We start from the raw sequence: 27,364 nt of genomic DNA, 5'->3' as shown, positions 1-27,364 counted from the left end.
GGGGAAATTCTGTGGGAGTGCGTTTGAGGAACAGCCAGGAGGACGGCGTGGCTGGAGTGGAGCGAGTGAGGGGAAGCATCGTAGAACTTGGCCCTGGCGGCCCGATCACGAAGGGGTGGGTAGGCCGCTTTTCACAGCTTGCTTTTCTCGGAGTTGGGATATGAAGCTGTTGGAGGGGTTTGAGCAGAATACTCACATGATCTCATTAATGTCATCGAAGGATCTCTCCGCTGTGGTTGAGGATAGACTGCAAGGGGGCGGGGGGACGTGGGGCGATGGCGGAGGGGGGGGACATAGGGAGACTGGTGGGGAGGCTAGTGTGGAGATCCGAGGGGGAGGTGACGGCAGCTTGAGCTGGAGTCGTAGCCGTCCGGGTGACGAGAACGGGTTGGAATATGAACGTATTTCGGAAGTAAAGCCATCAGGACTTGCTGGTTGGATGTAGAGTGTGAGCAGGGCCGTACTCTACATGTAGAGCCTGAAGCTTATATGATTTGTGGGGCCTTCTTTTTTTATTTTTATGTATTTATTTTTTTTAGGTTTATTTATTTTTGAGAGAGAGACAGAGCACGAGTGGGGGAGGGCAGAGAGAGAGGGAGACACAGAATCGGAAACAGGCTCCAGGCTCCGAGCCATCAGCCAGCCCAGAGCCCGACGCGGGGCTCGAACTCCCGGACCTCGAGATCGTGACCTGGCTGAAGTCGGACGCTTAACCGACTGCGGCACCCAGGCGCCCCATGGGAAGATATTTTGAGAGAGAGAGAACACATTCACGTAACCTTTATTCCAGTACATTCTTATAATTGCTCTATTTTAGTATTAGCCGCTGTTCGCCTCTTCCTGGGCCTGATTTGCAAATTAAACTTTGCTATAGGTGGGCATGTATAGGAGAGACAGAGGACATCTAAGGTTGAGTTCTATCTGTGGTTTCGGGCAGCCGCTGGGGCGGGGCAGGGGGGGGGGTGTCTTGGAACGCATCCCAAGGACAAAAGGGCCCCTATTGTAAGGACAGAAGCGCGTATGCATTTACAGGGAGAAAAAAAAAAAAAATCACAATGACCCAGGCAGACTTTGTGAGGACGAGAAAGATCAGCTCTTTTAGGCCATGATTCGGCATGCTGGGATTCGGCAAACAAACGTGTGACTTCACACGCACACACTCAGCTCCTTAGCACAGCCACCGGTTTGTGCCCTGCAAACACAGGGATTCCGGTCAATTCTACCAAACGCGATTTCCGTCAAACAAGAAATAAAGGGTAGGCGGCACTTATAACCGTGGGTGCCACATCACCCAGTGTATTTTTAACGAGGGAGAAAGTTCTTTCTCCTTCAGGCGGCGATGAGAGCCCAGTCCTCTGCGTGCAGTTCTAGGCTTTGGAGAGAATTTTCCGCAGAGTAGCTTCCGGCCGTGTCCGCCTCGGCTCTCTCTGTACCTCGGTGCCAGGTACCACAGGACGGATTCCTATCACACGATGACTTCTGGACCTCTGCTCTTCTGTCACGACACCGGGAAGTGATGGCAAGGCACATGAGTGGATCTCGCCAAAGCTCAGCTAAGCGGACGCCCAACTCAACGTTACGTGAGCAAGATCCCCAGAATGCCCGTGGCCGCTCGGCGACCGCTCGGCACAAGGGCAAATGCAATGGAAGGAAAGTTGGGGTGAACGTGTTCCTGGTGATTTTTCCAGGCCCTCGGAGCACGAGGGTCCCTGAAGCGAAAACTACACTAGCTTCGGGTAAAGCTGCCACCAGGTACGCGGGGGGACAGGAAGAGAGTTTGGGGCCTGAGGAATCAGAAGGAAGAAGGAAGGGGAGCGTTCGGCTCGCCCGTGGTAAGTGGGAGATGCCATTAGTCCAGAGGAGCTGTCAAACGGCGGTCATAATCTCACGGTCCGTGGGATCGAGCCCCGCATCCGGCTCTGTGCTGATGGCACGGAGCCTGCTTGGGATTCTCTCTGCCCTTCCCCTGCTCACGCTCTCTCTCTCTGTCTCCCAAAATAAATACATAAACATTAAAAAAATAAAATCTGTTTAAAAAAAACCCCCAAAACGCAAGCAAAACACACGTACAGAAAGGTATATAAAACACCAGTGAATTGCCAGTTGAACACACATGTTAACAGCACTCAGTGTCTTCATGTTCCTCATGATTCCCCCTAAACCAACGCCCTCCTTCTTCCCCCAGAGTAGCATCCTGATTTTTCTTGAGAGAAAGAGAGAGAGAGAGAGCAGGGGAGGGGCAGAGAGAGACAGAATCTTAAGCAGGCTCCAAGCCCAGTGTGGAGCCTGGCGTGGGGCTTGATCCCGCGACCCCGGGGTGGTGACCTGAGCCAAAACCAGGAGTTGGATGCTCAGTCGACTGAGCCACCCAGGGGCTCACGTCCTGATTTCTAACATCATCCATTAGCTTTTCCTGTTCTGGGACTTTATATAAATGGAATATACAGTATATATGCTTTTGTGTCTGGCTTCTTTCGCTCTATGTCTGTGAAATTTGCTCCGTTTCATTGCTATCTAGCGGTTCTCAAACTTTCTGGTCTGAGGACTTTTTTTTTTTTTTAAGTTTTTTATTTTGAGAGAGAGAGAGAGAGCGCACACAAGCAGGGCAAGGGCAGAGAAAAGGAGAGACAGAATCCCAAGCAGGCTCCGTGCCATCGGCGCAGAGCCCTAAGGGGGACTCGAACCCACGAACCGGGAGATCCTGACCAGAGCCGAGATGGAGGGTCAGACGCTTAACCGACAGAGCCACCCAGGCACCTTGGGACTTCTTGACATGTATAAAAATTATAGGTACGGGAACCTAAAGAACTTTGGCTTAGGTGAGTTCTGTCTACTGATATTTACTACAACTGGGAAACGGAAAAAATAACACATGTATCACATGTTACTATGAATAACATACTTTAATGAAAATAATCGTATTTTCCAAAACAAAAAGGAATTAGTGAGAATCGCGGTATCGAGTGTGAACTCGAGTCTTGGCAAATGCGGCAGAACACCGACGCCGTATGCATTTGGGAGGGGCCTGACTCCCAGAGGTCTTGGCCAAAGCCCGCAAGGCGCAGGCGTGATGGTGGGGAGGCTCGCTTTCAGCATCTTTGGGTTTCAGTTAGCAACAAGCAATGGGGTGTAAAGGAGGCCGGTGAAGAGACGCCGCCCTGCTTTGCTGGGGGACCCCCCCCCACCGCCAAGAGATTCGGCGGCTGTGTAAGTGCACGATTTCACCAATAAAGGTGCCAAGTTTGCGTAAGAGGTGAAGAGAACGGGAGGGCACCGCCCAGGCAAGTGGGGGTGAGAAGGGGGGCAGAAAGCAGTATCTGTTTGGGAGGCGGAAGAGCCACTTTTGTTTCTTTTTCCAAAATGTTTTAATGTGTATTTATTTTTGAGAGACAGAGAGAGAGAGAGCGTGAGTGGGGGGGAGGGGGGCAGAGAGAGAGGAAGACGCAGAATCGGAAGCAGGCTCCAGGCTCCGAGCTGTCAGCACAGAGCCCGACGCGGGGCTCGAACCCACAGACCGCGAGATGGTGACCCGAGCCGAAGTCAGACGCTCAACCGACTGAGCCACCTGGGGGGCCCCGGAAGATCCACTTTTCAGGGTAAAGGAAAAACCCCTTAAGGTGTGGTTTTTATGGCCCCAGTCTGCTGTGCTCTCCTCCAGCCATTTCATTTCATTCCCCGGGTAGGTACACACACACACACACACACACACACACCCATCTCTGCCACTGTTCACGCTGCTGCTTTCGCCTGCAGAGACCTCCCCCTCCCCCGCTTTACTGCCAGGTAAACTCCCGGTGACCCTTCAGGACCCAGCTGAAATGCGTCCTCTCCGGCACCTTCCCAGGTGCCAACCCACCTCCCCCACCTCCCCCTGCCCCTCTGATAATTCTCTCTCCCATGCCATAGCACAAAGTGCTCTCATGCCGTTGTAGAACTGGCCGTCTCGTGTCGTCATCATCCAAGGGTCTGTCTTCCCTTCTAGACCATGAACTGGGACAGGCCGTGGATCTCAAGCACCTGTGAGTCCCCACCCCCTAACACCACTCCAGGCAGGTGGGGGAGGGGCAGAGAGAGAGGGAGGGAATCCCAGGCAGGCTCCGTGCTGTCAGCACAGAGCCTGAGGTGGAGCTCGATCCCACAAGCCATGAGATCATGACCTGTCCCCCCGAAAGACTCTTTTTTTATTATTAAAATTAAAAAAAAATTATTTATTTATTTTTGAATTTTTTTTTAACGTTTTATTTATTTTTGCGACAGGGAGAGACAGAGCGTGAACAGGGGAGGGTCAGAGAGAGGGAGACACAGAATCGGAAGCAGGCTCCGGGCTCTGAGCTGTCAGCACAGAGCCCGGCGTGGGGGCTCAAACTCATGAACCGTGAGATCATGACCGGAGCCCAAATGGGATGCTCAACCGACTGAGCCACCCAGGCGCCCCAAGCGACTCTTAGACACAGAGAACAAACTGAGGGCTGCTGGAGGGGAGGTGGGTGGGTGGGGGGATGGGCTAGATGGGTGACGGGCATTAAGGAGGGCACTTGTTGGGATGAGCACGGGGTGTCGTATGTCAGTGATGAATGAATAATTCCACTCTTGAAGGCCTTATTACGCTGTGCGTTAACGAACTCGGATTTTCGTTTTAAACAAAGTCGAAGAAAACGACGTGGTGTCTTCTCTGAAGTGAGTGGCGAAGGTCTTGTTGAAAGCTTCCATCTACCCGGGAGCTTTGTCTCTGCTATGTGACAGTGGAGGCAGCGCTGGTCATGGCACCTGGTAGGAAATGGGAGTGTCCTCTTCCGCGCCTTCCTCACCAGACGACGTTCATCACCCGAGAGGCCATCTAGGTCTGCCCTCTGGCCGGAAGTGACATCTGCTTCCTTTCCCTACCCCCAAGGCTCAGGCTTTTCTTAGAGCCAAGGACCCTCCGAGGTTGTGAGTGCATTTGAACAAGGGCCACGTGGAGACAATGTCCTGCCTTTACTGTCCTTCTCAGTCAGGGCATGATGCCCATCTTTTTTTCCTTTTTAAAAAAATATTTATGCGGCACCTGGGTGGCGCAGTCGGTTAAGCGTTCGACTTCAGCCAGGTCACGATCTCGCGCTCCGTGAGTTCGAGCCCCGCGTCAGGCTCTGGGCTGATGGCTCAGAGCCTGGAGCCTGTTTCCGATTCTGTGTTTCCTTCTCTCTCTGCCCCTCCCCCGTTCATGCTCTGTCTCTCTCTGTCCCAAAAATAAATAAACGTTGAAAAAAAAAATTAAAAAAAAATTTATGTGTTTATTTTGAGAGAGAGAGAGAGCGAGAGAAAGAAAGAATCCCAAGCAGGATCTGCACTGTCAGCCTGGAGCCCTCCTCGGGGCTTGAACTCACGGACCGTGAGATCATGACCCGAGCCGAAACCAAGTCGGATGCTCCACTGACTGAGCCCCCCCCCCCCGGGGCGCCCCTGGCTCCTCCATTTTCTAGCAGGATCTCGGGCAAGCCAGCTGGGGCTCTTGGCCTCCGTTTTACCGGCTGAGAAAATACCGGGGGGTTGATGTGTCCGGAGCGAAGATGAGATAACAGGTCCCGGATTCACCCTCCTGCATGAAGCAATAAATACAAACAGACAAAAGTACATGAAATACCATTGTTTTTTCAGACACAGAACATTCGCCAAGGAAGGACAGTGATCCCAGCGAGACGGGAATCAGACAAGGTCGGCCCTAGAATCGCCTGAGCCTTACTTCCTCGTGAAAGCTTCAGGCTGCGACATACGGCAGAGAACCAAGGCAGAGCTTGGTACCCCCCCCCCCCCCCCCCGAGTCAAGGAGACAGAGCGGAGAGTCCAGAGAGACGAAGGGGGGACAGGACACCGGACAGGAAAGAGCTGCACTGAGAGAGAATCTCCTGAGTAGCACATACGTGTCCGAAAACTGCCCGAGGCCGGGGAAAGAACCATCTGCAATGATTAGAGGGAGATCATGCTCGTCGCCACCAGGCAGACTAGAAAAACTCATAATTCTTGGGGCATTGAGCAGAGTCCTCAGGAAGGTCTGCGCGCTGGTACATTTTGTTTTGTTTTAATTTGTTTTCATGTTTTTATTTATTCTTGAAGGAGAGAGAGAGAGACAGAGCATGAGCAGGGGAGGGGCAGAGACAGGGGGAGACGGGAACCCGAAGCAGGTTCCAGGCTCTGAGCTGTCAGCACAGAGCCCGACGCGGGGCTGGAACTCACGAACCCTGAGATCATGACCTGAGCCGAAGTCAGACGCTCAACCGACTGAGCCCCCCAGGCGCCCCAGTTTTGTTTTGTTTTAAATAAATCGATAGTTGCTTATGGTAACAATCCAAGCAGTACAGAAGAGTTTAACGCGAAGGGTACCCGGGAACAAACACACTCCTATGTGTCCAAGGATGTTAGTTGTAGCTCAGTTTACAGCAGCGAAAAAAGGGAAAGAAAATCAATGCCCCTCAGTGCTTAATGGCATAGAAATGTGGCGTATCCACATCACTGAATGTTAGCCATTAGAAAGGAAGAATTGGGTCCATACCACCTGACTTAGAGAGATTCCTTAAAGTATTAGGTAGGGGGCGGGGGGCGCCTGGGTGGCTCAGTCGGTTGAGCGTCCGACTTCGGCTCAGGTCACGATCTCACGGCTCGTGAGTTCGAGCCCCGCGTCGGGCTCTGTGCTGGCGGCTCGGAGCCTGGAGCCCGCTTCGGCTTCTGGGTCTCCCTCTCTCCCTGCCCCTAAGCCAGTCACATTCTGTCTCTGTCTCTCTCAAAAATAAATAAACGTTAAAAAAAAAAAGTATTAAGTAGGAAAAGATGGGTTGCTGAGAAATATTACGTAACGTGATCCCGTTTTTGTAAAACGAATAAAAACAGCCCGCGTGTGTATGTTAATTATACAGTTAATTATAGGCTGTTAATTATATTTAAGAATGGGGGCCAAAACAGTGTGAATAAAGGTGTCCGTGATAAAAACGGCATGTATATGGGGCGCCTGGGTGGCGCAGTCGGTTAAGCGTCCGACTTCAGCTCAGGTCACGATCTCGTGGTCCGTGAGTTCGAGCCCCGCGTCGGGCTCTGGGCTGATGGCTCAGAGCCTGGAGCCTGTTTCCGATTCTGTGTCTCCCTCTCTCTCTGCCCCTCCCCCGTTCATGCTCTGTCTCTCTCTGTCCCAAAAATAAAATAAAATAAAATTAAATTAAAAAAAAATAAAAACGGCATGTATAAAATCTCACTCTTGTAAGAGAGAGGAGAGAGAGTGAGAGTGCATATCCATGAGGAAAGGATGTGATTTGGTAGGGAGATATTTTTGTTGCTGATTTTTGGTTTGTTTTTTGTTTGCTTTTTTGTTTTACTTATCGCCAGACTCTTTTCTTTCTTTCTTCGTTTCTTTGCTTTTATTTTATTTTTTTAAATAGAATTTCTTGTCAAGTTAGCTAACACACAGCGTTGACAGTGCGCTCTTGGCTTCGGGACTAGATTCCCGCGATTCGTCGCCCCATACAACACCCAGTGCTCATCCCAACAGGCGCCCTCCTCCATGCCCGTCACCCATTTCCCCCTCCCCCCCGAGCCCCATTCCCCCTCAGTTTGTTCACTGTGTTTAAGAGTCTCTTACGGTTTGTCTCCCTTCTGTTTGAAAGTATTTTTCCCCCTTCCCTTCCCCCACGGTCTTCTGTTCCCTTTCTCACATTCCACATATGATTACTTATCACTAGAGTTTTTAAAGAATAAACATATGGGGGTGCCTGGCTGGCTCAGTGGATAGAGCAAGAGACTCTCTCTTTTTTTTTTAAGTTGTTATTTATTTATTTTGAGAGAGAGAGAGAGAGGGAGAGAGAGAGCAGGGGAGGGGCAGAGAGAAAAGAAGAGAGAATCCCAAGTAGGTTCTGCATTGGCAGCACAGAGCCCGATGCGGGGCTCGAACCCAGGAACCGTTAGATCATGACCTGAGGCAAAATCAAGAGTCCAACACTCAACCGACAGCCACCCAGGAGCCCCGAGCATGGGACTCTTGATCTCAGGATTGCAAGTTCGAGCCCCACTTGGGGCATAGAGTTTACTTTAAAAAAAAAAAAAAGAATGAACACACGGCACTGGACTTGGGCCACAGTGCACAAAAATGGATTTTGAAATAAGTGATTCTGGATGTATGGACTAGCCACGTGGAAAAACACAAAGTTAGATGCGACTTTCACACCATATACGGGAGTTAAACTCTCAACGAATCAAAGATCCAAACGTAAGATATGAAACCTTACGAATATGAAAAGAAGACGTGGGGGGGGGCACCTGTGTGGCTCACTCATTTCAGCATCTGACTTCGGCTCAGGTCTGTGGTCTCTCATGGTTTGTGAGTTTGAGCCCCAGGTTGGGGTCTCGGCTGTCATCAAGGAGCCGGATTCAGACTCTCTGCCCCTTCCCTTTCTGCCCCTCCCCCACTTTTCCCCTCTCTCTCAAAAATAAATAATAAAAACATTAGAAAAAAGAAAGCAGGGGTACCTCCCCCCCCTTTAAAAATGATTTATTTATTTTAAGTAATCTCTATGCCTAGTGTGGGGCTCGAACTCACGACCCTGAGATCAAGAGTCAAATGTTCCCTCTGACTGAGCCAGACGGGTAACCCGAGCACATTCCCCTTTAACCTTGGTGGAAAGAAAGACTCTTTAAGCATAATTCAAAAGCTAGAGGCAGGTCGTCTGGGTGGCTCAGCTGGTTAAGCGTCCGGCTCTTGGTTTTGGCTCAGGTCACGATCTCACAGTCATGAGATCGAGCCCCAAGTTGGGCTCCCAATGCATTGGGGCATGGACCCTACTTGAGATTCTCATTCTCTCTCTCTCTCTTTCTCTCTCTGCCTCTTCCCCCTTTCCCATGCCCATGTGTGTGTGTGTGTGTGTGTGTGTGTGTGTGCACGCGCGCGCGTGTGCCCGTGTGTGGGCTTACATGCTTTCTCTTGCAAAAAAAAAAAAAAAAGGCTAGAGGCAATAGAAAAAACAATGGGTAAAATTGACTGTGTAATCTCCCTCCCCCTTGGGCACATTGGCCCGAGTCTTAGTTCTGCAGCCTGACACGTCGCTCTGGGGCGGCCAGCAGGACAGGCTGGGGTGGGCGTTGGCACTCCAAACGTCATCCCCGTCCAGTGTTCCCTATCAGTGGGAGTCGCAGAGAGACCCACGCTGTCCTGTTGTTCCCGGTATGCAATGGTTCTCAGCTGGACGAAACATAAACACGCACATAAATCTCTTCCCGGCAAACCAGATTCTCCGAGACGGTGCAGGCTGCATCCATATGGGAGACAAGAATTTGCCTGACTTCCTTCCCCAGCTCACCGAGGAGACGGTGCTTGCATGATTATGCAGAGCACGGCCCTCTTCCCTCCCCCTTGTCAGGGCACGAGAAAGGGACACATAATGGAATAATACCGAGGGTGCCTGACATTTAGTGAGCACTTACTATGGGCCGGGCCGTACACGTTCTCACGTGAGCTCCGCAGCAACGCCGCGAGGCAAAGATTCTATCGCTCATCTCGAAGATGAGAAAACAAGCCATAAGGGCTGCCGGTCACTGGTGATCGGCCGGTGAGGGGGGAGAGCGGGGATTTAAAGCTGGGCAAAGCGTCCAGACCGTCTGTGTTTTCTGTGACGCCAGATGGCTTTTTTGTAGTTCAGTTGGGAAGTGATGGAGACAAGAGTTGAACCCAGACAGTTCGACTCAGGAGCCCGAGCTCCCAGTATCTTTTCTTTAAATTGAATGTAATGTTTTAAAAGGCAGCTCTGTGGGGGGCGCCCGGGCGGCTCAGTCGGTCGCGTGTCCGACTTCGGCTCAGGTCACGACCTCACAGTTCGCGAGTTCGAGCCTCGCATAGGGCTCGGTGCGGTCAGTTGGCTTCAGATCTTCTGTCCCCCCCCCCCCCCCCGTCTCTCTGCCCCTCTGCCAATCTCGCCATCGCTCTCTCTCTCTCAAAAATAAACATTAAAAAAATTTCAGGGCGCCTGGGTGGCTCAGTCAGTGAAGCATCCGACTCTTGGTTTTGGCTCAGATCATGATCTCACGGTTCATGAGGTCGAGCCCCACATTGGACTTCCTTTCACTCCCTTGCCTGCTAAATGGGGTGGAGTATGAGAGGCAGTGGCTCGCTCCAAAATTTCCTATATTATGTCTCCGGGTTTCTAATTTTGTAACGTTGGATCCTAAGGGTGTAGGGTGCAGGGTGGGGTGTTGGGTGGGGTTGAGGCCAGCTGGGTCTAGTAAGGCATGATGAAGGACGAGATGGATATGCACGGAAAGGGAGAAGCTAGATGTGAAGGTGGCAGGGTTCATAATCTCTGGGAAGGTGATTGGGCCCAGGGAGTGGCCCTAAATCTGTAATTGGGGCAGGTGAGCAGATTGTGTAGGAGGAGAGCTACATACGATGGTTGGCAAGTGTAGATGTCCCATGGGCCTTCCTGGGGTGACCTAGAATGCTTCCGGTTAGTGACGTAGCTCTTTTTTACTGTTGAATCTCTATAGGCCTGCTGTGTACAGTTGTGCAGGTTGCTCACTGCACAAAGGGAATCTGGCCAAGAGGGCCAAGAGGACCATGTCTTTTTTAGGAGAAGAGTCACCTGTTTATTGCTTACCCCACCCCTCCCCACAACGTGAGTTCTTTGAGGGCAGGAGGTTCTCCGAAAGTAAATTACTCCCAATATCCATTGTTAGTCATGCCACATTCTAGATTGTTTTATATGTGGATGGTGACTTTTTGAAGAAGTTCGTTTTCCTTCGAATTTCTAATTATCCTTCTTTGTGTTGTTGCCCAAAGATATCTGGTTCTCTGTCACCATATTGCTGCTGTCTTTCTGTTGTTTGATTAGATGGCTTGTCAAATGCACGGATATGTACTGACTCGAAGCCTCCCTCAATGGCTGCTCTCTTAGGAGTTTTTTTTCATCGTGTTCCTGGGTTAGTGTCTCTGCTTCCTGGATCCCATGACTTCCTTTTTCCTGGACCTCTTTTTTTTGACGGTTGGAGTATATCCTCTAGTTAATTTTTTCAGAGAAGATAACCGGGAGGTAAAATTTCTGAATTATCTCATGTCTAAAAATGTTTCTTTTTGTTCTTCTATTTAACAAATATAGAATTGTAGGTTCAAAGTAATTTTCCCTCAATCTTTACTGATATTATTCTCGTGGGGTTTTTGTTTTTGTTTGTTGCATCGAAGTGTTGCCAATGAGGATTCTTATTTCTTTGTAGATAGGCTTTTTTTTTTTCCCCTTCTAGAAGCTTTAAGGATCCTCCCTTTATTGTCAATATCTTAAGATTTCACACGAATGTATTATTAGAGGCCAATCTTCTTTTCTTTCATTCTACTTACCACTCAGTGGTCTTTGCAAACTAAAATCTTTCTTCTGGTTATGCAAAAGTTTCTTCTTTTTTTTAAATTTACTTTTAAATTTACATCCAAGTCAGTTAGATAGTGCAATAATGATTTCAAGAGTAGAATCCGGTGATTCATCCCCTTCATGTAACACCCAGTGCTATTCCCAATAAGTGTCCTCCTTAATACCTCTTGCCCATTTAGCCCATCCCCCCACCCATGACCCCTCCAGCAACCCTCAGTTTGTTCTCTGTATTTAGGGGTCTCTTGGGTTTTGTCCGCCTCCCTGTTTTTATATTGTTTTTGCTTCCCTTCCCTTATGTTCATCTGTTTTGTCTCTTCAAGTCCTCATATGAGTGAAGTCATATGATATTTGTCTTTCTCTGACTGACTTATTTTCTTAGCATAATACACTCCAGTTCCATCCGTGTTGTTGCAAATGGCAAGAGTTCATTCCTTTTGGTTGCCGAGTGATACTCCATTGTGTGTGTGTGTGTGTGTGTGTGTGTGTGTACACACACATATAGACCACATCTTCTTTATCCATTCATCCATTGACGGACATTTGGGCTCTTTCCATACTTTGGCTACTGTCGATGGTGCTGCTATAAACATTGGGGTGCGTGTGCCCCTTCGAAACAGCACACCTGTATCCCATGGATAAATGCCTAGTAGTGCAATTGCTGGGTCTACAGTAGGTCTATTTTTAATTTTTTGACGAACCTCCATACTGTTCTCCAGAGTGGCTGCTCCAGTTTGCATTCCCACCAGCTGGGCAAAAGAGATCCTCTTTCTCTGCATCCTCGCCAACATCTGTTGTTACCTGAGTTGTGAATGTTAGCCATTCTGGCAGGTGTGAGGTAGTATCTTATTGTGGTTTTGATTTCTATTTCCCTGATGATGAGTGATGTGGAGCACTTTTTCATGTGTCGGTCGGCCATCTGGATGTCTTCTTTGGAGAAGTGTCTATTCATGTCTTTGGCCCATGTCTTCACTGGATTATTTGTTTTTTGGGTGTTGAGCTGGATAAGTTCTTTATAGATTTTGGATACTAACCCTTTATCCGATATGTCATTTGCAAATATCTTCTCCCATTCTGTCGGTTGCCTTTTAGTTTTGCTGATTGTTTCCTTCGCTGTGCAGAAGCTTTTTATTTTGATGAGGTCCCAATAGTTCCTTTTTGCCTTTCTTTCCCTGGCCTCTGGAGACGTGTTGAGTAAGAAGTTGCTGCAGCCAAGCTCAAAGAGGTTTTTGCCTGCTTTCTCCTCAAGGATTTTGACGGCTTCTGGTCTCACATTGAGGTCTTTCATCCATTTTGAGTTTATTTTTGTGTCTGGTGTAAGAAAGTGGCCCAGGTTCATTCTTCTGCATGTCGCTGTCCAGTTTTCCAAGCACCACTTGCTGAAGAGACTGTCTTTATTCCATTGGATATTCTTTCTTGCTTTGTCAAAGATTAGTTGGCCATACATTTGTGGGTCCATTTCTGGGTTCTCTATTCTGTTCCATTGATCTGAGTGTCTGTTCTTGTGCCAGTACCATACTGTCTTGACGATTACAGCTTTGTAATACGGCTCGAAGTCCGGGATTGTGATGCCTCCCACTTTGGTTTTCCTTTTCAAGATTGCTTTGGCTACTCGGGGTCTTTTCTGGTTCCATACAAATTTAGGATTATTTGTTCTAGCTCTGTGTAGAATGCTGGTGTTATTTTGATAGGGATCGCATTGAATACGTAGATTGCTTTGGGTAGTATTGATATTTTAACAATATTTGTTCTTCCTACCCAGGAGCATGAAATATTTTCCATTTTTTGGTGTTTTCCTCAATTTCTTTCATGAGCTTTCTATAGTTTTCAGTGCATAGATTTTTCACCTCTTTGGTTAGGTTTATTCCTGGGTATTTTATGTTTTTTGGTGCAATTATAAACGGGACTGATTCCTTGATTTCTCTTTCTGTTGCTTCATTGTTGGTGTATAGGAATGCAACTGATTTCTCTGCCTTGATTTTATGTCCTGTGACTTTGCTGAATTCATGAATCAGTTCTAGCAGTTTTTTGGTGGAATCTTTTGGGTTTTCCATATAGAGTATCATGTCTTCTGGGAAGAGTGAAAGTTTGACTTCCTCCTTGACGATTTGGATGCCTTTTATTTCCTTGTGTGGTCTGATTGCTGAGGCTAAGACTTCCAACACTATGTTGAATAACAGTGGTGAGAGTGGACACCCCTGTCGTGTTCCTGACCTTAGGAGGAAAGCTGTCAGTTTTTTCACAATTTTCTTCTTTTTTTAAAATTACTTCTTCCCCTCTCTTGTTTTTCCTTCTTTCTGGACTTCCATATAAATAGATGTTGCCTCGCCTGGATTGATACTTTATATATATATTTTAAAGATTTATATAATATATATATATTTTAAAGATTTCATTTTATTTTTAACCTTGTATTTATTTATTTTGAGAGAGAGAGGGAGAGAGAGAGAGAAAGAGGGGCAGAGGCAGGGGGTGGGGAGAGAGAGAGAATCCCAAGCAGGAACCACACTGTCAGCACAGAGCCCGCCTCAATGAGATCATGACCCAAGCTGAAATCAAGAGTCAGATGCTTAACCAACTGAGCCACCCAGGTGCCTCAATACTTTATATATTTTTCAACTTTTCTCCCAATTTCCCTGTAGTCAAGGCTGGCCCCAGACACACTAGCATGGAACGCATGCTTTGGAAAGAAAAGCTGAAGTTGTGATTGTAACCATGGGGAACCCAAGCTTGAGGTCTATGTATATGGAGATGTCTACCAGCAAAGGAGCGACTGTAGTATTTTCTGTACAGATTTTATCTCAGTGTAACCAAAAACTTGATACTGGGAAGTTTTTCTTTATAGAGGTACTCCAGCTAATGAGTGAAGAAGGAATGATAGACTATCACCATTGGCAGTCTCTAATGAAACAATGGATCTGGGCAATGATTCGCTCGTGTCTGTGGACATCGCCAGTAGAGAGACGATCAAATATTATGCACTTCTGATGAAAGAACACAGCATCACCTATGAAACTGTCTTGCCGAGAAATCAAACCCGGGTTTTCACAGGTCTCTAGATCTAACAGTTTACTTGAAAAACACTATCGGGATATAATCACCAAAATCCATGGACAGTGGGAGACTTAACAGGAAAACTAGCTCACATCCACATTAATAAATTCCAATGGGAAAAACAAAGAAATGCCAGAAGGGCCTAACGATTAAAAGAGACTCAAAAGATACAGCAATCGATTGCAATATGTGGATACTGATGTGAACAACAACAAAAAATCTGTAAACATTCATGCAACTATCAGGGATATTTAAATACTGACTGACTCTTTGATGATGTTGAGGGATCACTGTTAGTATTTTTGGTGTGATAACAATATTGTGGTTATGCTTTTATTTGTTTTTTTAATTTAATTTAATTTTTTTAACGTTTATTTATTTTTGAGACAGAGAGAGACAGAGCATGAACGGGGGAGGGGCAGAGAGAGGGAGACACAGAATCTGAAACAGGCTCCAGGCTCTGAGCTGTTAGCACAGAGCCCAACGCGGGGCTTGAACTCACAGACCGCGAGATCATGACCTGAGCTTAAGTCGGCCGCTTAACCCACTGAGCCACCCAAGCGCCCCGTGGTTATGCTTTTAAAGAGCGTCCCATGAGAGAATACGCTGAAATATTTATTGCGTACTTTTGTACGCATTTGAAAAATTTTCAGAATAAAAAGTAAAAAAAATTTAGGGCAGCGAAAGTCAGAAGAACCTGGATGTAAATTCTACTATAACTTCATGTCATGGAATACATTCATTAACCGCTCTGTGGCTGTTTCTTCATCGACAGTAATGGCCCCTACATCATAGAGTTGGGGTGAGGATTCTATGACGTTTTGTCTGTAAAACCCTTCCAACACTGCCTGGCTTACAGTCCACACTCAATAAAGGATAGCTCTCGTTACTGTTATTTACTTATTTTGATGGTCCTATCTTGAGGGGATGGTCCTAGGTGGGTCCTAAATAAATACTGCAATAGTATCTCCTAAATGTTCCTGGCCTTGCACTTATACAGACATACTCTTTTTTTTTTTTTTTGAAAAAAAAATTTTTAATGTTTATTTTTGAGAGAGAGAGAGAGAGAGAGTGCAAGCAGGGGAGGGGCAGAGAGAAAGATAGACAAAGAATCCAAAGCAGGCTCCAGGTTCTGAGCTGTCAGCACAGAGCCCGATGCAGGGCTCGAACCCACAAACCGTGAGATCGTGATCTGAGCCGAAGTCGGATGCTTAACCGACTGAGCCACCCAGGCGCCCTATATTATTTTAGATATATATACCATATACATGTGTATATATATATATATATAAAATATAGGACATAATTATATATATTATTATATATATCATATATATTAACGTCAGATAAAGTGAATTTAATGCAAGGAGTATTGCCAGAGATATAGAGGGATATTTTGTAATGATGAAAGGGTCAATGCATAAGAAGGCACGATTCTAAATGTGTATGTGCCTAAAAACGGAGCTGCAAAATATGTGAAGTAAAAACTGGTAGAATTTAGAGGACAAAGAGAGAAATCCACAATTATACTTGGAGACTTTAATACTCCTTTCTCAGGAATCAGTAGAACACGTAGATAATCATTAAGACGCCATCAATTAACTTGTCCTAATGGATATTGATAGGTCTCCCCCCCCCCCCCCACGTCCGCAATAGCAAAATACACATCGATTTCAAGTGTGGAGCGTTCACCGTGAGAAACCTTATGCTGGGCCGTGAAGAAGTGTCACCGACCATAAAAAAGTTAAATTAGAAATCAATAATTAGAAAGCTATCTGGGGGGGGGGGCACCTGTGTGGCACAGTCGGTTGAGGGTCCGACTTCGGCTCAGGTCGTGATCTCGCGGTTCGCGAGTTCGAGTCCCACATCTGATGTGGGATCCGACCTCGCTGCTGTCAGCGCAGATCCTGCTTCGGATCCTCTGTCCCCCTCTCTCTGCCCCTCCCCCGCTTGAGCGCTCTCAAAAAAATAAACTTAAAAGAAAGAAAGAAAGAAAGCTCTCTGGGAAATTCCCTAAATGTGGGGAGATTAACCAATTGCAGCGGTAACTGGGCGCTTTTGCATGACTTAACGGGAGGCCTGTCCCTCCGAAACTGTACAATTCCTCTTCCTCCTCTCTCTCCCCCAAGCACACATCACTGTCTATTTGCATCGATCCCTTTTTGTGGGCTCACTTGCTCCGTCACCGTGAGAGACGGAAAGAGCTCTTGGTGGCGAGAAGGGCTAGAAGAAGAGAAGAGAAGCCGTAAGGGGGGACTATGGGGTCGATTCCTTTTCCAGACCGGTAGCTTCGGTGGTCAAGCAAATGAGAAACCATGTGCTGCTGGGCCCGCCCATGGAGGCTTTGAGAGACTGAACAAAAGCAGGCCTAGCGCAAAACCCAGGTGACAGAGTGCGGGCGGCAGGGAACTGGGGAAGATACCCTTCTAATCCCGGAGGTGCTACAGAAGACACAGCATGGACGTTGGTATTTCATTACGGACACTAAGCAATCAGATTTCTGTAAGGAGCTTTGCAAGCAGAAGATACGGACCAGTTGGAAGCTGGAAGAGTATTGGCAAGGAGGGCGGGGCTCCCAGAAGTAAATGGTATGGGGTGGGGCGCTGGAGAGCGATGTGGGGTCTTACTCTTGCACACTTAACTTAGAACCGTAGGTAACCTGCCGAGAGTAGCAGGTGGCATAGTCTCGTGTTCTGGAATAAATAACAAGATCCTCCAGGGGCCAGTTTTCAGGACACTTGATAGTCTAAAGGTTGCTTGAGGGCTTATGCAGAAAGAGAAACATAGCAACTCCTTTTGGCTTGTGTGTTGTCTGGGCGCCAACGGATTTTTTTTTATTTAAAAAAAAATTTTTTTTCAACGTTCATTTATTTTTGGGACAGAGAGAGACAGAGCATGAACGGGGGAGGGGCAGAGAGAGAAGGAGACACAGAATCGGAAACAGGCTCCAGGCTCTGAGCCATCAGTCCAGAGCCTGACGTGTGGCTTGAACTCACGGACCGCGAGATCGTGACCTGGCTGAAGTTGGACGCTTAACCGACTGTGCCACCCAGGCGCCCCTACAACGGGTTTTTGTACACAGAGAATTATCGTGCTTTGTGGGTTCTTTTTTTTTTTTTTAAGTATTTATTTATTTTGAGAGAGAGAGAGAGGGAGAGAGAGAGAGGAAGCACGCAAACAGGGTGGGGGTGGGGGTGGGGCAGAGAGAGAATCCCAAGCAGGCTCTGCACTGTCAACACAGAGCCTGATGTGGGGCTCGATCTCATGAACTAACCGGGAGATCACGACCTGAGCTGAAATCAAGAGTTGGACCCTCAACTGACGGAGCCACCCAGGCGCCCCTGTGCCTTGCAGCTTCTCGAGGAGGAAACATCCCTTACCGTCAGTTCTTAGCAGGTTAGATTTGCAAAGGAACACGCAAGGCCAATGACACACGCGGGAGGCTGGTATAGACCTGTAACAACGGCGTTCACAAGACTTAACACCACATAGTTAGGGCAACAGAAAGAGCTTTTCATAAGTTAAGGGCTAGAAGACAATGGAGGAAAGCATGCACTTGACAAAGACATAGTGATGGATGATAAAGACAGACCAGAGCTCCCCCCGCTCTCACTTTCTGTCAAGGAGAAATTTTCATACTGAAAGGCTAGCCCAGTGCTTTCCTTTCTTTTTTTTTTTTTTTTTAATTTTTTTTTTCAACGTTTATTTATTTCTGGGACAGAGAGAGACAGAGCATGAATGGGGGAGGCGCAGAGAGAGAGGGAGACACAGAATCGGAAACAGGCTCCAGACTCCGAGCCATCAGCCCAGAGCCCGACGCGGGGCTCGAACTCACAGACCGCGAGATCGTGACCTGGCTGAAGTCGGACGCCCAACCGACTGCGCCACCCAGGCGCCCCCTTTTTTTTTTTTAATGGTTATTTATTTCTGAGGGAGAGAGAGAGAGAAACAGATTATGAGTGGGGAGGGGCAGAGAGAGAGGGAGACAGAATCCGAAGCGGGCTCCAGGCTCTGAGCTGTCAGCACAGAGCCCGATGCGGGGCTCAAACCCACAGACCATGAGATCATGACCTGAGCCAGAGGCGGACGCTTAACCAACCGAGCCACCCAGGCGCCCCTGGAGATTCTTTAAAAAAAAAAAAAATGGACTGCTCCATGAATTTGCGTGTCAGCCTTGCACTGGGGCCATGCTAATCTTCTCTGCATCGATCCCAACTTCAGCGTCTTGCCAACGCGGTCACTTAAAATGGAAATTCTGATTTGGTCGGTGTGGGTGGGGCCCAGGAACGTGCACTTCTAACAAGATCCCAGGCGATGCTGCGGCGCTAAGGAAAGAAAAGCCCAGGGTGGAGAAAGCGGTTCAAGTGGTCTTGCAGAGTATTTCATTGTTGTAACCAGGTTCAAGTCTCTGGTCTGGACAAATTGCCTCTCTCAGAGCCCTGGGAGTGCCTGCACATGAGACCTTGAGACCACTCTTGGGGATACTTTTGTTTTCATCCGTGTGGAGAGTAGGACAGGTGACAGAAGCCTGAAGACAGGCAAGTGCGATCGTGGGTTTTCAAAACCGGAAAGAAGCGGCCGTGGACAGATCAGTAAGCTTGACGTTGATTCCAGGAGACAATCTAAAATGGATTATGTTTGAAGCATGGTTTCTGTTCACTGGACCCAGTACGAGTTCCCTGAGAACAAACCCTGTCAGACTAGTTTCGTTACCTTTGATCGGTTTCCTAGGATGCTAGGTCTGGGCAGCGGCAGTGGGGAGCAAGTGAACTCTGGCAAAATGTTAGCCGAGGACTTTCAAGATGTTATTTGTGGGAATCGGAGCGACACAATAGCGACTGGTCTCGAAGATGAGGAGGTGGGGGATTAGTAACTGGTTAATCCAGTCTGCCCAGGGGGCCCTGATTAATGATTAATAGTTCCCAAAGGATAGTCTCCAGGCCTATTATAAGGCTTCATCCTCGGCCTGGTCTGTTTCAGCAATATTATCGTTGGCTCAGATCAGTGGTTCTCAAATATGAGGGTACATCAGGCTCTCTTGGGGACAAGGGATGCTGGTTAAAATATAGGTGCCAAGTCTCCAATCCTGGGCTCGGATTCAGCAGGTCTGAATGCATTTTTTTATTAAGCATCTCAAGGTGACTCTGAGGAAGATGTTCTGGGGAGCTTGATTTGGAAAAAAAAAACAAAACCCGACGAATGAGAACAAACCTAATCAGCACAAAAATGCTTTTACACATGTGTATTTGGGGTTTCCCAGCTGGGTAAGGGATAGTAAAGCCAAGGCTCGTATTTCCTTAGCGAACCCTCCTTAAGCCCTCAGGCCCATTTTCTTGATTCTGAATGAGACTGACAGTGGGGAAATATTTTCCACCTTTGGCCTATATTGTTTGAATTAATTATTTTATCTTTTCTTATTTTTTTAAGTTTATTTGTTTGTTTTGACAGGCAGAGAGCGTGTGAGCGAGGGAGGGGCAGAGAGAGAGAGGGAGAGAGAGAGAATTCCAAATAGGCTCAGTGTTGTCAGCACAGAGCCTGATGTGGGGCTCAAACTCACAAACCGGGAGATCATGACCTGAGCCGAATTCAAGAGTCAGACGCTTAACCTACTGAGCCACCTGGGCACCCCAGAATTCTTTCTTTCTTTCTTTCTTTCTTTCTTTCTTTATTATTTGGGGGATATATATATATTTTAAAATTTATTTATTTATATTGAGAGAGAGCGAGCACATGTGTGCACAGGGGAGAAGCAGAGAGAGAACGGGAGAGAGAGAATCCCAAGCAGGTCCACACTGTCAGCATGGAGTCCAATGTGGGGCTCGAACTCATGAATTGTGAGATCATGATTCAAGCCAAAGTTGGACGCTTAACCAATTGAACCACCCAGGGGCCCCCAGAATTAATTATTTAAAAATTTTTTTTAATGTTTTTATTTATTTATTTATTTTTAATTTTTTTTTTCAACGTTTATTTATTTTTGGGACAGAGAGAGACAGAGCATGAACGGGGGAGGGGCAGAGAGAGAGGGAGACACAGAATCAAAAACAGGCTCCAGGCTCTGAGCCATCAGCCCAGAGCCTGACGCGGGGCTCGAACTCCCGGACCGCGAGATCGTGACCTGGCTGAAGTCGGACGCTTAACCGACTGCGCCACCCAGGCGCCCCTGTTTTTATTTATTTTTGAGAGAGAGACAGAGGCAGAGCATGAGTGGGGGAGGGCAGAGACAGAAGGAGTCACAGAATCCAAAGCAGGCTCCAGGCTCCGAGGTGTCCCCACAGAGCCCGACCCAGGGCTCAAACCCACAAACCATTAGATCATGACCTGAGCTGAAGTCAGATGCTCAACTGATTGAGCCACTCAGGCACGTCAAATGTTTATTTATTTTTGAGAGAGTGCCGGTTGGGTAGGGGCAGAGAGAGACGGAGACAGAGGATCCAAAGCGAGCTCTGCACTGAGAGAAGCAAGCCGATGTGGGGCTTGAACTCACGAACCGCGAGATCATGACCTGAGCCAAAGTAGGACGCTCAACCGACTGAGCCACCCAGGTGCCCCCCAAATTACCTCCTTTTATAAGAATACCAATCATATTTCATTATTACCCACCCTAATGACCTCATCTTAACCTAATTACATGTGCAAAGACCCTATTTCCAAATAAGGGCACATTTACAGGTAATAGGGAGTGAGGACATCAACACACAGTTTTGTGTTTCAGGGATACAATTCAACCTATAAGAGTTGCCAACACTGAGATGGCAGAAATGTTAGAATTCTCTGACAATTTTCTTTTTTTGAGAGAGAGAAAGAGAGAAAGAATGAAAGCAGAAACGGGGGAGGGTCAGAGGGAGAGAGAGAGAATCTTAAGCAGGCTTCATCCCCAGCACCGAGCCTGACTTGGGCTTGATCTCATGACCGTGAGATCATGACCTGAGCCGAGATCAAGAGTCAGATGTTTAACCAACTGAGCTACACAGGCACCCCTCTCTGACAAATATTTTAAAGCTGCTGTGATAAAAATGCTTCAACAAGCAGTTATGAACACACTTGAAACAAATGAAATAGAACATATAGAATAGAAACAAGTGAGAATTGGAGAATATAAAGAAGTACAAAATGGGCATTTTAAGATTGAAAACGACAATCATTGAGATATAAAACTTAGCGGATGAGCTCAACATCAGAATGGAGGTGACAGAGGAAGGAATCAATAAACTAGAAGATGATACAATAAAAACGACCCAATTGGAGCAAAATAGATTTTAAAAAATGAACAGAGACTCAGGGACCTAAGGGATTATAACAAAAGATCTAACATTGTGTTGTTGGAGTCTCAGAAGGAGCGGAGAAAGAGGGTAGAGCTTAAAAAGTACTCAAAGAGGGGCGCCTAGCTGTCTCAGTCAGGAGCATGTGACTCATGATCTTGGGATCATGAGTTCAAGCCCTATGTTGGGCGTAGAGATGACTTAAGACAAAAAAGTACTCAAAGAAATAATGACCAAAATTTCCCCAAATATGGCAAGATACATAAAGCCACAGATCCATGAAGCTAAGCAAATCTCAAACAGGATATACTCAAAGAAATCCATACCAAAGCACATCATAATTAAACTTCTGAAAACTAGAAACAAAGAAAAAAATCTTGAAAGCAGCCAGAAAAAAAAATGGTATCTTGAGAGAAATAACAATTTGAATGATGGCAGATTTCACATCAGAAGTCATGAAAGCCAGAAGGAGTTGGCACAATTTTTTAAATGATGAAAAAAAGGAATTGTCCACCTGGAATCCTATATCTAGTGAGAACATCCTTCAGGAATGAAAGGAAAATCGAGACTTTCTCAGATGAGGAAAAACTAAGAGAATTTGTCGCCATCAGACCAACCATACAGATCAGCTAATGGAATTGCTCTAAACAGAAAGGATATGACAAAAGAAGAAATCTTGAATCATCAAGAAGGAAGAAAGAAGAACACAGTGAACAAAAATATGGGTAAATAAAATAATCTTTGTCTCTCCTTTTGAGTTTTCTAAATTATGTTTCATGGTTGAAGCCATGATTAGAACACTTTCTGAGGTGGTTCTAAATGTGTGGAGAAAAAAGAATACATAAAAACAAGAATTTTTTTTTTAATGTTTGTTTTCGAGACAGAGGGAGACAGAGCGTGAGTGGGGGATGGGCAGAGAGAGAGCGAGACACAGAATCCGCAACAGGCTCCAGGTTCTGAGCTGTCAGCACAGAGCCCGACGCGGGGCTCGAACTCACGCACCGTGAGATCATGACCTGAGCCAAAGTCGGGCGCTCAACCGACTGAGCCACCCAGGGGCCCCTAAAAACAAGAATTTTAAAGAAAAGTTAGCAAGGCTGCTAGATAAATTTCGATATATGAATACCACCTGCATTTTGTATATTGTCCATCAGAAAATTTAAATTAAAATGTATGAGATACATGTGTGATAAAATTATAGTAAGAAAATTTTAAATGCTTAAGAATAAATCTAATATCATGCAGAGAAAAATAGATGTGCGTAGAGGAGGCATTTAGGACAATTATATTATAAATAGGGGAAGTAAAAGGAATATAAAGGGAGGGAAGATTTCTATACTTGAGTCAAGCTGGTAAATTTATGACACCGGTAGCTTGTCATGAGTCATGTGTCTATATAATGTAATACTCAGAGAAACCACTAAAGCACCTTTGCAAAGAAATATACTCAAAAACGTCATAGGTAAATTAAAATGGATTTCTAAAAAAGGTCTATGTAACCCACAGAAAAGCAGTAAAAAGAAAGTCGGAAATGAAAAACAGAACAAACAGAAAGCAAAAAAATTAAATGGCAAGCTCAAGCTGTAATATAGCAATGATCACTTTAAGTGTAACACTCTATTTTTTTTAACGTTTTATTTATTTTTGAGACAGAGAGAGACAGAGCATGGACAGGGGAGGGACAGCGAGAGGGAGACACAGAATCTGAAACAGGCTCCAGGCCCTGAGCGGTCAACACAGAGCCCGACGCAGGGCTCGAACTCACGGACCGAGAGATCGTGACCTGAACCGAAGTCGGCCGTGACCTGAAACGAAGTCGGCCGCTCAACCGACTGAGCCACCCAGGCGCCCCAAGTGTAACACTCGAAATACAACAATTAAGAGACAGATTGGCAGAGTGGATTAAGAAACAGAACCAACTAGGGGCACCTGGCTGGCTCAGCTGGTGGAGCATGTGATTCTTGGTCTCAGGGTTGTGGGTTCAAACCGCACGTTGGGTGTAGCAATTACTAAAAAAACAAAAACAAAAACAAGAAAACTTAAAAAAAAAAGTTATTGGGGCACCTGGGTGGCTCAGTCGGTTAAGCATCTGCCTCTTGGTTTTGGCTCAAGTCGTGATCTCATGGCTCATGAGTTCAAGGCCCACGTTGGGCTCTGAGCTGACAGCTCGGAGCCTGGAGCCTGCTTTGGATTCTGTGTCTCGCTCTCTCTCTGCCCCTCCCCTGCTTGTGCTCTCTTTCTCTGTCAAAAAATAAATTAAAATAAACTTAAAAAAAAAAGAAAGTTACTAAAAAAAACCCAGGGCCAACTACATACTGTCTATAAGGAGCTCATTTCAAATAAAATGATAAAAAAAAAAAAACCAGGGTGAAAATAAAAGGATATAGAGAGATCTATTATGCAAACATTAACCAAAAGAAAGCAGAAGTGCTTCTATTAATATCACATAAAATAGACTTCAGAGTAAAGAAAATGACCAGTGACAGAGAGGGATATTATATGATGACAAAAACGTCAAAATTCGCCAAAAAGACATAGCAATTCTGAATCTATATACAGAAAACAAAAAACTACAAAATGTGTGAAACAAAAGCTAGAGACAGATAAATGCCACAACCGTAGCTGGAGACTTTTTCTCAACAGCTCACAGAAAAACCAGACAGAAAATAAGCAAGGATGTAGAACTCAACAACATCAACCAACAACATGTAATAGACATTTCTAGAACACTCCACCTAACAACAGCCAAATACGCATTCTTTTCAAGTGCCCACAAAACATCCACGAAGATAGAGCATATTCTGGACCACAAAACAAATCCAGAAAAATTTAAAATAATTGTGTTCTCTGATCCCAATGCAATCAGAGTAGAAATCCATAAACAAGAAGGTAACAGGAAAATCTCCAGCCGTTGGAAATTAAAAACATACTTCTAAGGGCACCTGGGGGGCTCAGTTGGTTGGGCGTCCAACTTTGGCTGGGGTCATGACCTCACGGTTTGTGGGTTTGAGCCCCGCGTCCGGCTCTGTGCTGAAGGTTCGAAGCCTGGAGCCTGCTTCAGATTCTGTGTCTCATTCTCTCTCTGCCCCTCCCCCACTTGTGCTCCGTCTCTCCCTGTCTCCCAAAAATAAATAAATGTAAAAGAAAAAATTTTTTTTAACCCATACTTGTAAATAATCCACCGGTCAAAGAGAAAAAGTCTCAAGGGAAATAAAAAGAATACATTGAATTGAGAATGAAAATTCAACATGTCAAAATCTGAGGCGTGCTGGTAAAGCAGTATCAGGAGGAAAATTTATAGTACTCGATGCACCCATTAGAAAAGAGGGAAGTGTCAAATCAATAATCACAGCTTCCACCTCAAGAACCTAGAAAAACAAGAGCAAAATAAACCCAAAGTAAGCAGAAGAAGGAAGAAAACGATAATGACAAAGACAGAAATCAAAGAAATCAGAAACAGAAAAACAATAGAGCAAAACAATGAAACAAAGAATTGGTTCCTGGAAAAGATCAATGACCAAACCTCTACTACCACTGGCAAAGAAAACAGAGAGAGAAGGCACACTTTAGCAACAGTCAGACTCAAACAGGGGCTAGTGCCATAGACCCTGCAGACATCAAAAGGATAATAAAAGAATACAATGAAAATTTCCACACACGTAATTTTGACAACTGAGACGGAACGGACCAACTCCTTGAAAAACACGAGCTGCCGCAACTTGCCAGATATGAAATAGCTTATTTGAATCATCTTCTGACTTCAAGAAATTGTTTATAACTTAAAAATTCTCGGGGCGCCTGGGTGGCGCAGTCGGTTAAGCGTCCGACTTCAGCCAGGTCACGATCTCGCGGTCCGTGAGTTCGAGCCCCGCGTCAGGCTCTGGGCTGATGGCTCAGAGCCTGGAGCCTGCTTCCGATTCTGTGTCTCCCTCTCTCTCTGCCCCTCCCCCGTTCATGCTCTGTCTCTCTCTGTCCCCAAAATAAATAAACGTTGAAAAAAAAATTAAAAAAAAAAATTCTCGAAAAAGAAATCTCCACGCCCAGATAGCTGTACTGGAGAATGATACGAAACACCTAAAAAAGGATGTATACCAATTCTACTAAACTCTTCCAGAAAATACAAGAGGAGGAAATACAGTTGACCCTTAAACAACACTGGAGTTAGGGGTGCTTACCCACACAGCTGAAACTCCATGTATAACTTTAAACTCCCCTCCAAACTTAACTGCTAATAGCCTACTGTTGACCAGAAGCCTTACTGATAACATCAATAGTCGATTAACACATATTTTGTATGTTGTATGTATTATACAATACATTCTTACAATAAAGTAAGCTAGAGGAAGGAAAATGTTATTAAGAAAATCTTTTTATAATGTTTATTTATTTTTGAAGGGGGGAGAGAGAGAGAGAGAGAGAGAGAGGACAGAGAGAGAGGGAGACACAGAATCCGAAGCAGGCTCCAGGCTCCGAGCTGTCAGCACAGAGCCCGACGCGGGGCTCGAACTCACGGACCGCGAGATCATGACCTGAGCCAGAGTCGGATGCTTAACCGACTGAGCCACCCAGGTGCCCCATTATTAAGAAAATCTTAAGGAAGAGAAAATACATTTACAGTACTGTACTGTAAAATATCCACATGTAAGTGGACCCACGCAGTTCAAACCCATGTTGTTCAAGGATTTACTATACTTCCCAATTCACTTTATGAACTGTTATTAACCTGATATCAAAACCAGACAGACATCACACAATAAAGAAAACTATATACCAATAACCCTCATGGATACAGTGGCAAAAATCCTTAACAAGATATTAGCAAATAGGGAGCGCCTGGCTGGCTCAGTCGGAAGGGCATATGACTCTTGATCTTGGGGTCACGAGTTTGCACCCCAAGTTGGGTGCAGAGATAACTTAAATCAATTAATTAAAAATAAAAAGACTGGGGCGCCTGGGTGGCTCAGGCGGTTAAGCGTCCAACTCTTGATTTCGGCTCAGGTCTCGATCTTGTGGTTCGTGGGTTCGAGCCCCGCATTGAAGCCTGCTTGGAATTTTCTGTCTCTCGCTCTCTCTCTGCCCCTCCCCCACTTGCATGCATCCCCCCCCCCTTCTCTCTCAAAATAAATAAATAAAACTTAAAAAAAAAAATAAATAAAAAGGCTCTCTGGCAAAACTCTTGGCTCCTGTCTGGCTTATTGATTCCTGGAAGACGGAGTGATGCAGATGTGAATTCATAACATATTTTCTATATGGTCCTTGTGGTTCTTAACATGGGCTTCTCTGTGTTAATGTAACGTAACGTTATACTCCTATTAGACGTATGTTACTTGGGGGCAAGTTGAGTCAGTACATCAGTACTCTGTCTAACCGGGAGGCAGTGACAATGCTTTACAATTGAATCATCTGTTGGCACTTCTAAAAGGTTTTCACGTATGACACAAATGTCAACATAAATTGAAAATATGAGGGCAGGGATCACAGGAGGTCTCCAGAGGAGGCTGTCAAAGCGCCACTGAGCGAAAAGGAGAGGAAGAGAGACAATTGCCAGGGAAAGGTAATGAGCCCTCCTCCCCCCTAGAGAAATTGGTGAAGGCGTGCAACCTTTAAGTCTTAGCTGGCAAGACACCGCCATCTTGGGGGGGCCATTATTCTGTCTACCATGACTTCCCGTCTCCCTACTCTGTA

At 46.1% G+C, this 27,364-nt stretch overlaps 1 non-coding gene across 1 annotated transcript; it reads right to left on the bottom strand.

Moving 5' to 3' along the window:
* Positions 1–18,554: 18,554 nt before the first annotated feature.
* Positions 18,555–18,659, bottom strand: LOC125157993 (U6 spliceosomal RNA). The gene has a single exon (XR_007149128.1). It is a non-coding gene; the product is annotated as a U6 spliceosomal RNA (small nuclear RNA).
* Between the last annotated feature and the right edge of the window lie 8,705 nt (positions 18,660–27,364).

Source organism: Prionailurus viverrinus, chromosome X (assembly GCF_022837055.1).
Source record: "Prionailurus viverrinus isolate Anna chromosome X, UM_Priviv_1.0, whole genome shotgun sequence".
Classification (NCBI taxonomy): Eukaryota; Metazoa; Chordata; class Mammalia; order Carnivora; family Felidae; genus Prionailurus; species Prionailurus viverrinus.
The sequence above is the reverse complement of the archived record's forward strand: the minus strand, read 5'-3'. Positions and strand labels throughout refer to the sequence as shown.